Below are 14,860 nucleotides of genomic sequence, written 5' to 3'. Positions count from 1 at the left end.
AGGGGAGGCCCAGACTTGCTACACAGACCCCCGGGACTCACCCAGAAAAGGGGTAGCCATCGAGGTTCCGGCAAATCTGGGAGCAGCTCCCCACGTGTACGTGGTAGCTACTGTGTGTTCCCAGGCTTGAGGCGTGGCCATCCCAAGGCCCCCCGGCAGGCAGTGAGGTAGCTGCCTGCCGGAGGTTCAAGTCCTTGGGCCCCAGTCCATTTTGAGTTAATTTTTGTTTAATTATTTTTATACAGATGTCAGATTATTCAAAAGGTTAGCATCTTCCTAGCTACCTGCTGGATGCCATTATATGATTGTGTGTGTGAATCTGGAATTTCTGTTCTTTTTAAAAACGTTTTTAAAGGTTTATTTTATTTTTAATTGGAAAAGCAGATACACAGAGAGAAGGAGATACAGAAAGAAAGGGCTTCTGTTCATTGATTCACTCCCCAAGTGGCTGCAACGGCCAGAGCTGAGCCAATCCGAAGCCAAGAGCCCAGAGCTTCTTCTGGGCCTCCCACACGGGTGCAGGGTCCCAAGGCTTTGGGCCATCCTCGACTGCTTTTCCAGGCCACAAGCAGGGAGCTGGATGGGAAGTGGAGCAGCCGGGACGCAAACAGTGCCCATTTGGGGAACCAGCATGTGCAAGATAAGGATTTAGTTGTTAGACTATCTCGCTGGGCGTTCTCTCTCTTTTTTAAAGATTTATTTATTTTTGATTTTTTTTTTTTTTTTTTGGCAACACAGTGAGGGTCCTTTATTTTTATGATCTGTGGAAAACTGACATTCAGATTTCAAATTTTACATTACAAAATTAGCAGCAGCGGTTTTAAACACTTCTACAATGCTGCCAGGTTCCACTTTGCTGACACTAATGAGGTTATTATTATTCCACATTCACAGAGCAAGACCTGGCCCAACAGCGTCTACTGCCACCCACATGCCGCAACACTCAGGATCCATTGGTGACTTCTCTTCTTCCATCTCTTCCTCACCATCATCAGCAGCTCCTGATTGTGCTCTCTGTCAGGTATCTGACCGGCCTGCAGCAGCCCCTTCAGCCTCTCCACTTCAGCCAGGGTCGACGCATTGGCTATTGCATTCTTTATTGCCCCGACATCCCTGGGAGACGGCCCACCCTTCTTCTTGTCCGTCGGCAGATCAGCACCTGGATTAAAAGCTTTGCTTCTCCTAGCAATATCCTTTGCAAGCTGTGCACCCCGTTTGCCCTTGAACATTTTCTCTGCTTCGTGATGCTCTTTTAGCTTCACTTTTTGGAAATCCAGTACTCTGACTTGGGGAATCTTGTAAATGACATAGAGTCTGTAATGCTTCTTGTTGAGGCCAATGCTTCTTGGGAGGCCAAGGGGTCCAGGTCAGCCAGTTCCATGAGACTGTTGTTGGTGAGGATGAGCTCCATGAGGCAGGGCAGAGCCTGGTCAAGCCCCTTGCCTCTCCGTCATATCCGATTGTTGTTCGCTAACGAGGTTTTCAGTCTTCTCAGCAGAGGAAAACCATCCAATTTCCTGATCTCATTGTCCGAAAAGTCAATGGCATCAGACTGGTCTAAGGTAGCACCCGCGGAGGTCCAGCTCACGGTCCTGCACAGCGTTGGTACCTGCGCCACCTGCTCAATCAGCTCCGCCGACAGCTTCACCATGTTGCCACCGCAACCACCACCGCCCACAGCTCCGCAATTTTTGATTTTTTTTAAATTGTAAAGCCAGACATAAAGAGAGGAGAGACAGAGAGGAAGATCTTCCGTCTGATGATTCACTCCCCAAGCAGTCGCAGCGGCTGGAACTGTGCTGATCCAAAGCCAGGAGCTTCTTTCAGGTCTCCTGCATGTGTGCGGGATCCCAAGGCTTTGAGCTGTGTCCTTGAATGCTTTCCCAGGCCACAAATAGGGAGCTGGATGGGAAGTGGGGCCACTGGGCTTAGAACCGATGCCCATATGGATCCCGGTGCATGCAAGGTGAGGACTTTAGCCACCAGGTCACTGCGCCAGGCCGTCTTCTTAAAAATGTTTTAAAAGAAACTTATGGCCAGTACTGTGACAGTGCATTAAGCTTCCTCCTGTGACAGCAGCATCCCACATGAGAGCACGTTTAAGTCCTGGATGCTCCATTTTGAATCTAGGTGTCTGCCAATGTGCCTGGAAAAGCCTCTGTTCCCTACTCCTGGCTTAGGACTGTCCCAGGCCTAGCTGTTGCAGCTATGTGGGCAGTGAACCAGCAGATGGAAGATTCTTTCCCTGTAACTCTGCCTTTCAAATTAATGAAGGAAATATTTTTTAAAGAGACTTTCATTTATTTGAAAGGCAGAGGTGGGACGGTAAGGAGATTGCCACCTGCTAGTTCACTCCCCATGTGGCTGGGCCACAGGCTGAGCTGGGAGCTGGGGGGACCAAAATGTCTGAGCTGTCACAGCTGCCATCCAGGGAGCACATTAACAAGAAGCTGGGATCAGAGACACAGCTAGGACTTGAACTGTGGCACTCTGATGTGAGAGGACCACATCCCCAGCAGCACTTTTAAAAAAAATTGTATATATTTTATTTTTGATAATTTTTACATATTTGATTAGGATGTGAAGGGTCAAGGGCTAGAGGAATGTATGAGACCATTGTTTTGGCATTCTCTTTTTTCCTTCTTATATCTGGGGGAACAGAAAGATAGGGAGAAGCCACACCCAGTCTCCCAACCATCCCAGGGTCCCCAGTGTGGGGCATGCTCCGAGGGTCTTGCTCAAGTATTCTTCGATAGTTCAGCAGTTCTGTATTGCTGCTGATCTTGCCACTTCAATCACAATGAAATCTCTCCAGTATCCACTGGCTGACATAGTCCACCTTTGAGTGTCCATTTGCCTAAATATTCACTGCCAAACCTTAGCTGGAGTAATGGATTGATTTGTTCTGTCCTCTGTCCTCTGCCATGGTACCAGGCATTCTCTGCAGGATCCAAAGTACTGCCATATCCTCTGTGTGCGTCTGGATATGCTGTCCACTGCTCTGTCTAAGCCACCGAGGAGGCCCAGCTCTGACACGCATTCCACGGTCAGACCATGACACCTGCAATTTTCTCCATGGTTGGAGTTCTGAGTCTGGCAGTTCATTTGGAGGGATTCCCAACGAAACTTCATCTGAGGTGATATCAGACCTGATTCTTGTGTGTACATGCCAATACAGGGTCCGGCACAGTCCATCACCCAAATCGGCCTATGCTCACATTGTTAGTTGCAGTTGCTGGATCAGTTATCTCCAGCCCTGTCTTCTACACAAACTAATGGGTGTTGCAGCCCAGCCCGATCCTGCGCACTACACACTCAGCCCCCACTCAAACCGGTGGGAGCTGAAGCCTAGTTTGGAGTGACCCACAGTAATCCTCACGAGGCCCACCTCCTGCCCTTGGTCCCATGCTTGCCAGTATGAACAACAGACTGGTTCTGTCTATCCCACATCCCATTCTTCTCTGATACATGTCAATTGGCATTGAAGCCTGCTTCAACCCATCGAGTACCACTATGCAGCCCACATATATGCCTGAGCTGTCACTCTCTGTCTAGCCATGCCTGCCCTAGTCCTGGTTCTCATTCTCACTAGTCGGAGTGGCAACCCAAGAGGGAGGTGCTCACTGTTTCCCTACTGGGCCCATTCCCATTCCTGGATCTTGCACTCTCCAGGTGGTACTGCAGTTTAACTTAATAGAGTTTTTCCCCTGTGCCAGCATCTGCCAGCTGATACTGCGGCAAAGCCCAGCCAACCCTCACTCTGTCTGGCTTATGCATGTATCAGTAGTACAGTCCACCTAACCTGGGTTGTCCCTGATGCAGCTTACATGCAGGCCAACAAGTCTTGTAGTCCTGCCCAGCCTGGTCTGCCCCCAGTCTCAGCTCTCACGCTCACCAGTGGGATAAGTGGCCCAGTAGAGGAGACCCCCACAGTTCCCCTACTTCGTTTGCCCACTCTCCCCCGGATCTCATGTGTGCTGGTTGGGTGCTGTAGCTCAGTTTGGCATGGCCTGTGTTATCTTGGCATTTGCCAGTGGGTACAGTAGCCTCCTCAGGCCTGGCCAGCCCCCGATTCCAGCTCACGTTGGTGGGAACTATAGCCTAGCCAGTTCATCCATCCCCCAGTCCTGTCCCTGATTTGAACTGACTGGTACTGAGGCCCGACCCAGCATGATTCACGCACCATCCTGGCTCAGTTTCCAGAAACAAGCCTACCTGCTCACTGTTCAGAACTCTGTCTCTTGTCCCTGGGACACTTGGGGCTTCCTCCAGGCCTCTGAAGTTTATCTGATGAACCCTTACTCTAAGGCCAGGATTATATTAAATCAAAACCCCATTCTCTCTCTGTCCAAACTATGTGATATATGAATGTATATAATTGGAAATGTTTTCCAGCTGACAGCTCTGTTGATGGTGTGATTTATTTATTTATCTATTTTTTTAAAGATTTATTTATTTTTATTGGAAAGCCGGACATACAGAGAGGAAGATCTTTCGTCCGATGATTCACTCCCCAAGTGAGCCGCAACAGCCGGTGCTGCACCAATCCAAAGCCGGGAGCCAGGAACCTCTTCTAGGTCTCCCATGCAGGTACAGTGTCCCAAAGCTTTGGACCATCCTCAACTGCTTTCCCAGGCCACAGGTAGGGAGCTGGATGGGAAGTGGAGCTGCTGGGATTAGAACCGGCGCCCATATGGGATCCCGGGGCTTTCAAGGCGAGGACTTTAGCCGCTAGGCCACGCCGCCGGGCCCTTTGCTGTAGTTTTATATAATTATTTGAGTACTAAAAATGAACGTATAAGGAGTTTATATATATTTAAACAAGATTATTAGATTTTTTTTCAAGGATTTCTTTATTTATTGAAAGAGAGTAGAAGAGATCATTTTACACCCATTGTTTTACTCCCCAAATAGCCACAATGGCTGCAATGATTGGGACTGGGCCAGGCTGCAGCCTGGAACCTAGAACTACAACCAGGTGTCCAAGCAGGGTGGAAGGTACTCAAGTACTTGGGCCATACTCTACTACTTTCCCAGGTTGCTTAGCAAGAAGCTAGATTGAAAGTGAAGCACCTGGGAGATGAGTCGGTGTCTGTATGACATGCCAGAAGCATAGGTAGAGACTAAGTTTGTTATGGCACAGCACTGCTCCCCGCCCCCCCGCCCCATGAGTTGAATGTTCAGACAGGGGCTAGTGTTGCATTACAGTGGGTTAAGCTACTTGCCAGAAATGCTGGTATCCTCCGTGAACACCAGTTTGAGTTCTGGTTGCTCTTTCAATCCATCTTCCTGCAAATTATACCTGTAAGGGAAGCAGATGATTACCCATGCCTTTGAACTCCTACCACTTAAACAGGAGAGTCTGATGAAGTTCCTGACTCTTCGCTTCAGCCTGGCCTAGCCCCATTCTGTGCTATGAGAATGAGCTAGTGGATGGAAGATAGCTCTCTCTGTGTGTATCTCTTCCTCTCAGTGTGCACTCTTTGAAATAAATTAACTTATCTGCAAAAATACAATGGGCACTTGGGCATAGTAGTTAAGATACCCACATCCTACTCTCTGATGGGCTACAGTGTCCAGCAACAAGCATGAGAACCAGGGTGGGGAGATTGGGCCTGGCTGGATAGGTGGTGGCACTTGCTAGCATAAGTCTAGGCTGGATAGTGGAGTCAGTTGGGCTGAGCTAGGTTGCAGCACCCATTGGTGTGTACATACGGCCAAAAGAATGTGGAAGAGACCAGACCAGTCTGCTGCACATACCGGCATGCGCAGGAACCAAGGCTGAGGGTAGGCCTGGTGGGAGTTACTGGGGGATTGCTCCAACTGGGCTTCAGTTCCCAGTGGTGTGTGTGAGGGCTGTGTGTGTGGTGGGCAGGGTTGGACTGTATTGTAGTATCCATTGGTTTGTGTAAGAAGTGGGGCTGGAGACAGAACTGATCCAGCTACTGCAACCACCCGTGTGTGTAGGCTGGTGTGGGTGATGGACTGAGCCCAGCACCATACTGGCTAGCACACACAGAAGTCAGGTCTGAGGTCACTTCAGGCAAGGTTTCTTTGTGGACACCCTCTAACTGAACTATTGGACTCAGAACTCCAACCATAGGGAGAATTGCTGGATCTCTGGTCTGATTGTGGAATGCATGTATCAGAGATGGGTCTCCACAGTTACTAAGATGGTGCAGTGGAAGGCATACCCAGATGCACATGGGGAATATGGCAGTCCACTGGGGCTTACAGAGGATGTCTAGTAGCAGAGGATAGTGGGCATAACAAATTGAACAGCTCTCCTTGGCAAGTGTTGACAGCAAGTATCTGGACAAATAGAAAGCCTAAGGCAGACTATATTAGTCAATAGACCTTGGAAGGATTTCCTCATCCTTGGAGCAACAAAATCAACAGCATTTCAGAACTATTGCAACAACTTGAACCCTTAAAACCCTTGGAGCATTCTCCACATTGGAGACCTTTGGGTAACATCAGGTAGCCATTCCCTATTCCCAGGTACTGGTGCCTTAGGATGTTGGGTGCGGTCTGTCCCCTTTTCTCCCCTCTTCTTCCAGAAACAGGAAGAAGAAGAAGTAAATTGGAAAATAAATAAAATAAAAAGAGTGCATCGGTTTGAATCTGCACTCTACTAAAAAAAAAAAAAGATGGGGTGAGGTATTTATTTGAAAAGTCGAGTTACAAAGAGAGAGGGGAGATAGAAAAAGAGAGTGAGAGCTAGGACCCAGTGCAATAGTTCAATGGCTAAATCTTCAATTTACTAGTGCCGGGATCCCATATGGGCTGCTCCACTTTCCATTCAGCTCCCTGCTTGTTGCCTGGGAAAGCAGCCGAGGAAGGCCCAAAGCCTTGGGACCCTGCACCCGCATGGAAGACCCGGAAGAAGCTTTGGATCAGCACAGTTCTAGCCATTGCAACCATTTGAGGAGGGAACCAGCAGATGGAAGATCTTTCTGTTTCTTCTTTTCTCCACAAATCTGATCTGCCTTTCCAATAAAAATAAATAAATCTTAAAGAGAGAGAGAACTCATCCACTAGTTCACTCTCAGGTTAGCTGCAGCATCCAGGGCTGGGTCAGGCTGAAGCCAGGATCTTCATTCAGGACTGGTGAGTGTGTGCAGGAGTGCAAAGATTCAGGCCATCTACCGCTGCTGTGCCACACCATTAACAGGAATCCGTATCAGAAGCAGAGCAGCCAGAACTCAGATCAGTACCCATGTGAGATGCCAGCAGGTAGTTGCTAGCTTTGCTGGCTACACCATGATGCCAGCCCCACATTCTGCTTGTGATCCTGGCTGCTGGTTTTCGCTTTGCCCAACCTCAGCTGTAGAACAATCCTCTGCTGCTTTCCCTGGTCATAAACAGGGAGCTGAATTAAAAGATCAGCTGGGACACAAACCGGTGCCCAAATTGGATGTTGGCACCACAGAGAGAGGCTTAATGTGGTATGCCACTATACCAGTCCCACAATGGATAATTTTATAACAAGCAAATTGTATCTCAATAATTTTTTAAAAAATGATATGAGGTAAATAGAAATTTCTAGATATGTAAAATTTCAAAAACGGTTATGGGAGTAGGCGTTAGGGCAACAATTGGAACTCTACTTGTGATGTCTGTTTACCTTGTCAGAAGGACTGGCTTCAAGTCCTAGCTCTGCTGCTAATTCCAGCATGCTCATGCACACCCTGGGAGGCAGCAGGTTGATGGCTCCCTGCCACCCCCACACAAGCTCTGAGTTGAATTCTTCTGGGCTCCTGACTTCAGCCTGGGCCATTGCAGGTATGTGGGGGAGTTAATCAGTGGATGTAAGATCTCTATTTATCTCTGTTCTTTGAAATAAAAAAAAAGATGATTAAAAAACTTAAAATTTATGGTGCAGGTTTTTTCCCCAGGGAGCAATAGAAGTATATACTCATATCTGTCAATTTATATGTTGTAAATAGAAAAAAAAAAAGAAGAAGAAGGCATCAGGCTCTGAAGAGAATCAATAAGTACAAATCTTAATAGCCAAAATTTGGACCTAGCTCCTGTGTCCCCAGGTCAGAACCTGGGTTAGAATGATGTGATAGAATTGCTATTGTACCCCAGATACATAAAGCAAACAAAGTAGAAGTAATATTCTTACCCACTTTCCTGTAGCCCTTGAACCTTTTTAACTATGTAATGATTATCAAAACTATAATAAAAAAGAAAAAAAATAATTGCTTTTGTACTCAGCAATGAGAAGAAACAGCTCCCTGCTGCTCGCTGCCGCGTGGGTGAAGCTCTCCAAACAGGTTCATTGGAGCCAGACACAGGGTGCTGGGCAGCAGTCCACCCCTTAGGCAGAGCACAGGGAAGAGGTTCCAAGATGTTCCTTTGGTGCCTGAAACCCCGGAGAGTCCAAAATCCTGTACACTGTTCCCAGGCATATGGTATTCCTAGAAAAAAGCTCAACTATAATATCATATCCAGTAAGAGATTAATCAATAGTAAAATAATAAATAATAAATAAAAACAGATTAAAAATTACAATCCCATATTGTACTGAAAGTGGTTTAAAACATCATTTCTGGAATTGTCTGAGTTATACTTGTGGGCTCCAGTTGACTGCAAGAAGTTAACTGTGGGTGGGGTGAGGAGAGCTACTGAGTGCTGCAAGATTCCTTTTACATGAAGCTCCAGAAAAGACACATCTTGTGTAGAGACAGAAAGCAGACCAGGAGATGGAAGCTTGGTAATGGGTGTAAATGTTGTACAATGCTAACACTGGGTTTGGTTCTGGGTTTCCCGGGTAGGAACCCTTGCAATTTCCTCCTGAGTGGCAAGTCTCTCTTGTAGCATAATAAGCTGCTCTCCACCACACCTGGCCTTAAGCCAGTGAGGTGATTATTGGTAGCCTCCAAGCGGTTCCAGAATAAGGAACCATAGCAAGGGAGCCACCCCTGTGATCAGAGATTTGGAACCTTCAAGGCCCCCCAACTCCTGCCTCGTGGGAGGAGTGATGACCTGGAGACAGTTAATAAATTATGTCTACAGTTAATAAATTATGTCTAAATGGTTAAACCTTCATAAAGACGTAAGGTCGGAATTTGGAGAGCTCCTACACTGGGTAAGAATTGTGGTACCAGGAAGGAGGCATACCCAGAAATGGTGAGGAAACCCCACTCACCCCACCACCACACCTACCCTGTAGCCGTGCCTTAGTTGTGTTGTCCTCATAAACTAGCAAGGATCAGGAAGGCATCTTTTCGAACCTAGTGAGTCTGTCTTGCAAATTACAGCATTTGAGGGGGAGCTAGCCATCTGCCTGACAGAAGTGTGGGAATACTGAGCACCCTTTTGTAGCTGACTTCTGATGTGAAACCAGCCTTGTGGGACCAAACCCTGGACCACTGGAGTTGAGTGCCAGAATTGAATTCAGTGGACGGAAGTGGTATTAGAAGAATGGCCACCACGGTACACATATGGAGCTGAGGAGAGAGAACCTCAGAGAAACAATCTGAGGAATGAAGGTGTTCTGTGTGTTCTCCTTGAGGGTGATGGGCGCTATGGTTTGGATGCCACATGTCCTACAAAGGTGCCTGTGCTGCCAGAATCTTGGTCCCCAGTGTGGTGTTGCTTGGAGGTGGCAGGACCTGATGGAAAGTCCTCAGATCTTTGGACTCCCTGCCTCTGAAGGGATCAAAGTAGTTCTCAGGAGTCCTGAGTTGGTTCCCCCCGACAGCAAGCCCAGCTGTGAGGCTCTTTGGCTCCCATCTGCTGATGGAACCCACATAAGCTTCCCACCATGGTGCCCTGTGCTGTTGGGCCTTTACCTGACGCTCACTGATGGGACTACCCAACTGTGATCTTTCCATCTCCAAAACTGTGAGATAAATATATTTATTATTATTATTATTATAAAAGTATATAGTCCAAGGTATTTAATTATCCTATGTATGATAACGTGCATACATTTTTAAATGATGGAACTGGACTTTTAAAAATTTTTATTTTTGATGTTGTTTACATAATTGACAAGGATACCTACCCATGAGGACCACTGATTAGGATGGGGAGGGTCAAGGGATGGGGAAGGTGGGTGAAACAATTACTTCCAATTGTTCTGTTCTTCCCTTTTCTCCTGTATCTGGGTGGTGAACGTGGAAGGGAGGGAGGGTGAGGGGGCCACCCCTAGCTGCCAGACTACATCAATACTCAGGTAAGGGGGATGTCCACTTGATGTCATCTTAGAAACCCCGATGTGGAGCAGAACGTTCTGAAAGCATTCCTTGAGTAGTTTTAATACTTCTGAGATGCTGTAGGCCTCGTTGCTCCAAGGTTGAGAAAATCCTTTCAAGGTCATTGGCTGACAATCTACCCCAGTACTTCCACTCACAGACACTTTTACTGCCAAAGCTCAGCCAGCAGAGTTGTCCAACCTGTTCCATTTCCTGTCTTCTACTGTGGCACTCAATGTCCTCTGTAAGCCCAAATGAGCTGGCCATTACTTCCCGCTTATGTACCTGAGCAAGCTATCCACTGCACAAGAATCAGCAATCGAGGAAGCCCAGTTCTGACACATGCATTACAAGGTCAGACCACAAATCTTATGATCTTCCCTGTGGCCAAAGTTGAGTCCAGTGGTCTAGCTTGGGAGTCCCCAAGAAACTTCACCTGGGATGAATCCAGATCTGACTCTTGTATGTGCCAGCCAGGGTCCAGCTCAGTCTATCACCCACATCAGACTCTGCATACACCAGTGATTATAGTTGTCTGCTCAGTTCCATTTCCAGCCTCATTTTTTTAAATTTATTTTATTTTATTGTATAGTTGTTGACAATCTTTACATAGTTAATTATGGTTAACAAAAAAAGATTCAGGGGGTATAGGGAAGTAGGTAATACTATTATGTCCATATTATTTCCATCGTGTATCTGAGGTAAAGGGGGATATTGAGGGAGAATCCCCACCCGGTATCCCGCCCACCCAAAGTCCCGGATGTGGGGCATGCTCTGAGATATTTGCTCAAGTGGTTTTAATAGTTCTCCAGTTATGAATCGCTGCCAGTTTCGCTCGATGAGGTCGTCCACTGGTTGATATGGTCCATCATAAAGTCTCCGTTTGCCCCATATTTCGCTGCCAACATATAGTTGATATGAATGATTGACCTGTTCTGTCTTCTGTCTTTTCTTGGTTAGAGTTCTGAGTCCAGCAGTTCGATTGGGGAGATCTCCCAAGAAACTTTGAGGTATTCCCAGACTAGATTCTTGTATGTTCTAGCAAGCACAGGGCCCGGCACAGTCCATCACCCCGATCAGCTGGTGGTTTCAATTGCTGGGTTGTTTCTGTTTTCAGTCCTGAGTTGCACTGGAACCAATGGGTGTTGCAGTCCAGTCTGGTTCTGCCCAGCACATACTCGGCCCTTCAACCAGTGGGAGCTGCAGCCTAGTTGGCAGCCTCATTTTCTATGCAATCTGATAGGTGTTGGCAGCCCAACTTAATCCAACCTGCCATAGGCCTGGCCCTTATGCACACCAGCCGTAACTTCAGCCTAGTTGAGGCGACCCCCTATGAACCCTTCCAGCCCCAATTCCTGCATGTGCCAATCCATGCCTCAGCCCAGTCTGCCCCCATTCCTGGCTCTCGTGCACCTCAGTAATAACCACAGCCCAGTAGTTTAGCACCCTTAACTCCCCAGTCAGGCCCATTCCCAGCCTCAGATCTTGAGTGTGCCAATGATTTCTCTGACCCAGGCAGGCATGACCTATCCTGCTTCTTGGCCCTTGCTCTCAGTACTGCAATCTAGCCCTGCCCTGGCTGTCATGCAAACTGGTGGTATGATAGCTTAGCCTGGCATGGCCCACATTCCCTCCTGGTTTCTGCACGTTAGTGTGCTACAGTTTGGCCCTGCCTAGTCCTGCCTGGTCCATCCCCAGAGCCAGCCCATATATGTGCAGAAAAGTGGAAAAGCCTTGCACAGTCTGGCCTACACTCAGCTCTGACTCACTTGCCTACCAGCAGAAACTACAGCCCACTGGGTGAGTTCCCCAAGTTCCCCACCAGGCTTATCCTCAGGTCCAGTCTCACACATATCAGCAGGTGCCAAGCCTATACCCGGTATAACCTGCCCTACCAGTCTCAGCCTTTGTGTGTGTTAGTGGATGTTGTAGCCTGACCCACCCCACACCCAATTCTTGGGTATTCCTGTGGGTGCTGTAGCCTGGACCAGCCTGGCTGCTCCCAAACCCAGTACCCATGAGTTCTGTAGTCTTCCGTGGTCATGGTTAGCTTAGCCTGTCACCACCCCAACTCTCAAGCAAACCAGCAGGTATTGCAATCCCATAGAAGTGAGCTCACAAATCCCCCACAGAATCTGCCCCCAGACCCAGTTCTCTCACATGCCGGTGTCTTAGCCCATCCTAACATGGTCCACCCCTGCCCTGACTCATTGGCAGTTCTGTGGTCTAACCTTGCCAGGCAGGTCCCCCAGCCCTAGCTTTTGTGTGCATCAGTGGGTGGTGGTCAGTGCCAACTAGTCCAACTCAGATCTCCCATGTTGGTGGGTGAATTGGTCTGATCCAGAAAGTTCTTCCAATTTCCCTCCTCCAAACTACATGATTTCAGCCCCCTCATTTCCCTGCAAGTGCAGTGGTCTGGTTGGTGGGAGTCCCCCAGAATTCACTCTTCACCTGTAACAGTCTCTCTCAGGGGTTCCCTCTCCTACTTCCCTGAGCTATCTGCAGGCCTGGTGCACTAGTACACTGGCCTAAAGTTGACATTTTCAAATGTGGCGTTGGAGTGGACTTGTGGCTCAGTGGTTGGGACACAGTTTGGAAACCTTCAATCAGAGTGCTTGGGTTTGAGTCCATACTCTTCCTCTTCTGAGCCACCTTCCTGCTAATGTTTCCTCTGAGAGCCAGCAGGTGATGGCTGAAGTATTCAGGTCCCCGGTGCACACAAATGAGACCTGGTTCCTGGCTTCAGTTCAGCCCAGCCCTAGTTATTATGGGCATTTGGGGGAGGAAAACAACAAATGAAAGCAGCAAGTGAAAGATCTCTCTCTCTCTGCCTTTCAAATAAAATGAAAAGAACTTCAAAATGTTTAAGCTTATTTTATTTTTAGAAAATATTTGTGTATATATTTCAAAGTCAGAACCAGAGAAAGAGTATCCATCTGCTTCTGCACCCCCCACAGGGCCCCACAATGGCTTTGGCTGGACCATTCCAAAGCCAGGACTCAGGAGTTTCTTTCAGGTTTCCCTCATGAGTGCAGGGGCCCAAATATTGGGCCAGCTTCCACTGCTTTTTCTAGACCATTAGCAGGGAGTTGGATACAAAGTGGAGCATCCTGGACACCAAGTGATACACATAAGGGATGCTATATTATAGGCATAATTTTACCTGCTATACTTGGGCCTGGCGTGATAGTGTAGTGATTAAAGTCCTCACCTTGAATGCACTGGGATCCCATATGATCTCCGGTTCTAATCCCAGCAGTTCCACTTCCCATCCAGCTCCCTGTTTGTGGCCTGGGACAGCAGTGGAGGATGGCCCAAATCCTTGGGACCCTGCACCTGCATGGAAGACCTGGAAGATCTACTGGATCCTGGCTTTAGATTAGCTCAGCTCTGGCTGTTGTGGCCACTTGGGGATTGAACCATCGGACAGAAGATCTTCCTCCCTGTCTCTCCTCCTCTCTGTATATCCGCCTTTCCAATAAAAATAAATCTTAAAAAACAAACAAACAAAAAAAAACTTTACCTGCTATGCTATAATTCCATCCCTGAAAACTTTTTTTTTTTTAATTTGAAATGTGGCATTGAGGGTTTGAGCAAATAGGCAATTCAAGTCCAGAATAAGAGACTGAAGAGCAGTCCAAGGGAGGAAGCCATCCAAAGGAGTAGGACAGGGCTGTTAGGAGACCTTGGCTGAGAACTACAGCATTTGAATGTTTTGGGAGGAGACTCCACAGATGGAGAGTTCTAGGGTACAAGAATCCTATAGAAAACTCCAGTTGGTCCTGGACTTGGGCGGGGGGGCGGTCAGCATGGAAAGGACAGTGGACAAGCATATTAAACCATATAAACTAGTGAGTGCAAGTGGAAGTGGCTGGTAGAGCAAGGAGGGAGGGTGGAGCAGATGGCAGGTGGCTGTGAGAGAGGGGAAGAGCAGCAGTCCCCCATTCCCTACAGCTTAAGGGGAGGCACATTCCTGCTGCCCTCCTGGGATTCTCAGACACCTCAGGGCATTTTCCCTGAGTTGGTTTCAGCCCATTTCTGTTTCTTATCAACGACAGTGCCCCAGGGTAAAAGTTCTTAAACTTTTAGGTAAGAACATATCCTAATGCATAAGGATTTCTTACAAACCAATACGAAAAAGACAAATTTCTATAATGGAAAAATGGAAAGGAACACAGACGGTTCACAAAGGAAGAAACATGTGGCTAATAAACATGAAAAAAATGTTTAACTTCACAGTAATGAGATTTCATTGGATGTAATCATACACTCTCCCACCACCATCAATCTGACCAGGCCAGGTTAGTGTGAATATAGAGAAGTGACCATTGCTGGCTGCGGGGTTCTCCCCATAGATTCCTCTAGTACCCCATTGCCAAAGGGGGTGAGCCTGCTGCCCGCCCCCCAGCCTCCCGGAGTGCGAGAGACAAAGAGAGGGACAGGGGTTCTGTCCAGAAGTTCCGGTTTATTTGGGAAGTACAGATACTTTTATTTTTTTATTAATGGCAGGTGCTGCGCTGATCTAAAACCAGTAGCCAGGAACTTCTTTCCGGGTCTCCCACATGGGCGCAGGGTTCCAATGCCCTGGGCCGTCCTCAACTGCTTTCCCAGGCCACAAGCAGGGAGCTGGATGGGAAGTGGAGCTGCCAGGA

The 14,860-nt window shown here is 47.8% G+C and overlaps 1 pseudogene; it reads right to left on the bottom strand.

Annotated features, from left to right (window-relative positions):
* Positions 1-751: 751 nt before the first annotated feature.
* On the bottom strand, positions 752-1,651 carry LOC101525326 (U2 small nuclear ribonucleoprotein A'-like; annotated as a pseudogene).
* Positions 1,652-14,860: the final 13,209 nt, after the last annotated feature.

This window comes from Ochotona princeps, chromosome 9, assembly GCF_030435755.1.
Source record: "Ochotona princeps isolate mOchPri1 chromosome 9, mOchPri1.hap1, whole genome shotgun sequence".
Lineage (NCBI taxonomy): Eukaryota > Metazoa > Chordata > Mammalia > Lagomorpha > Ochotonidae > Ochotona > Ochotona princeps.
This window is presented reverse-complemented; position numbering and strand designations above follow the sequence as displayed.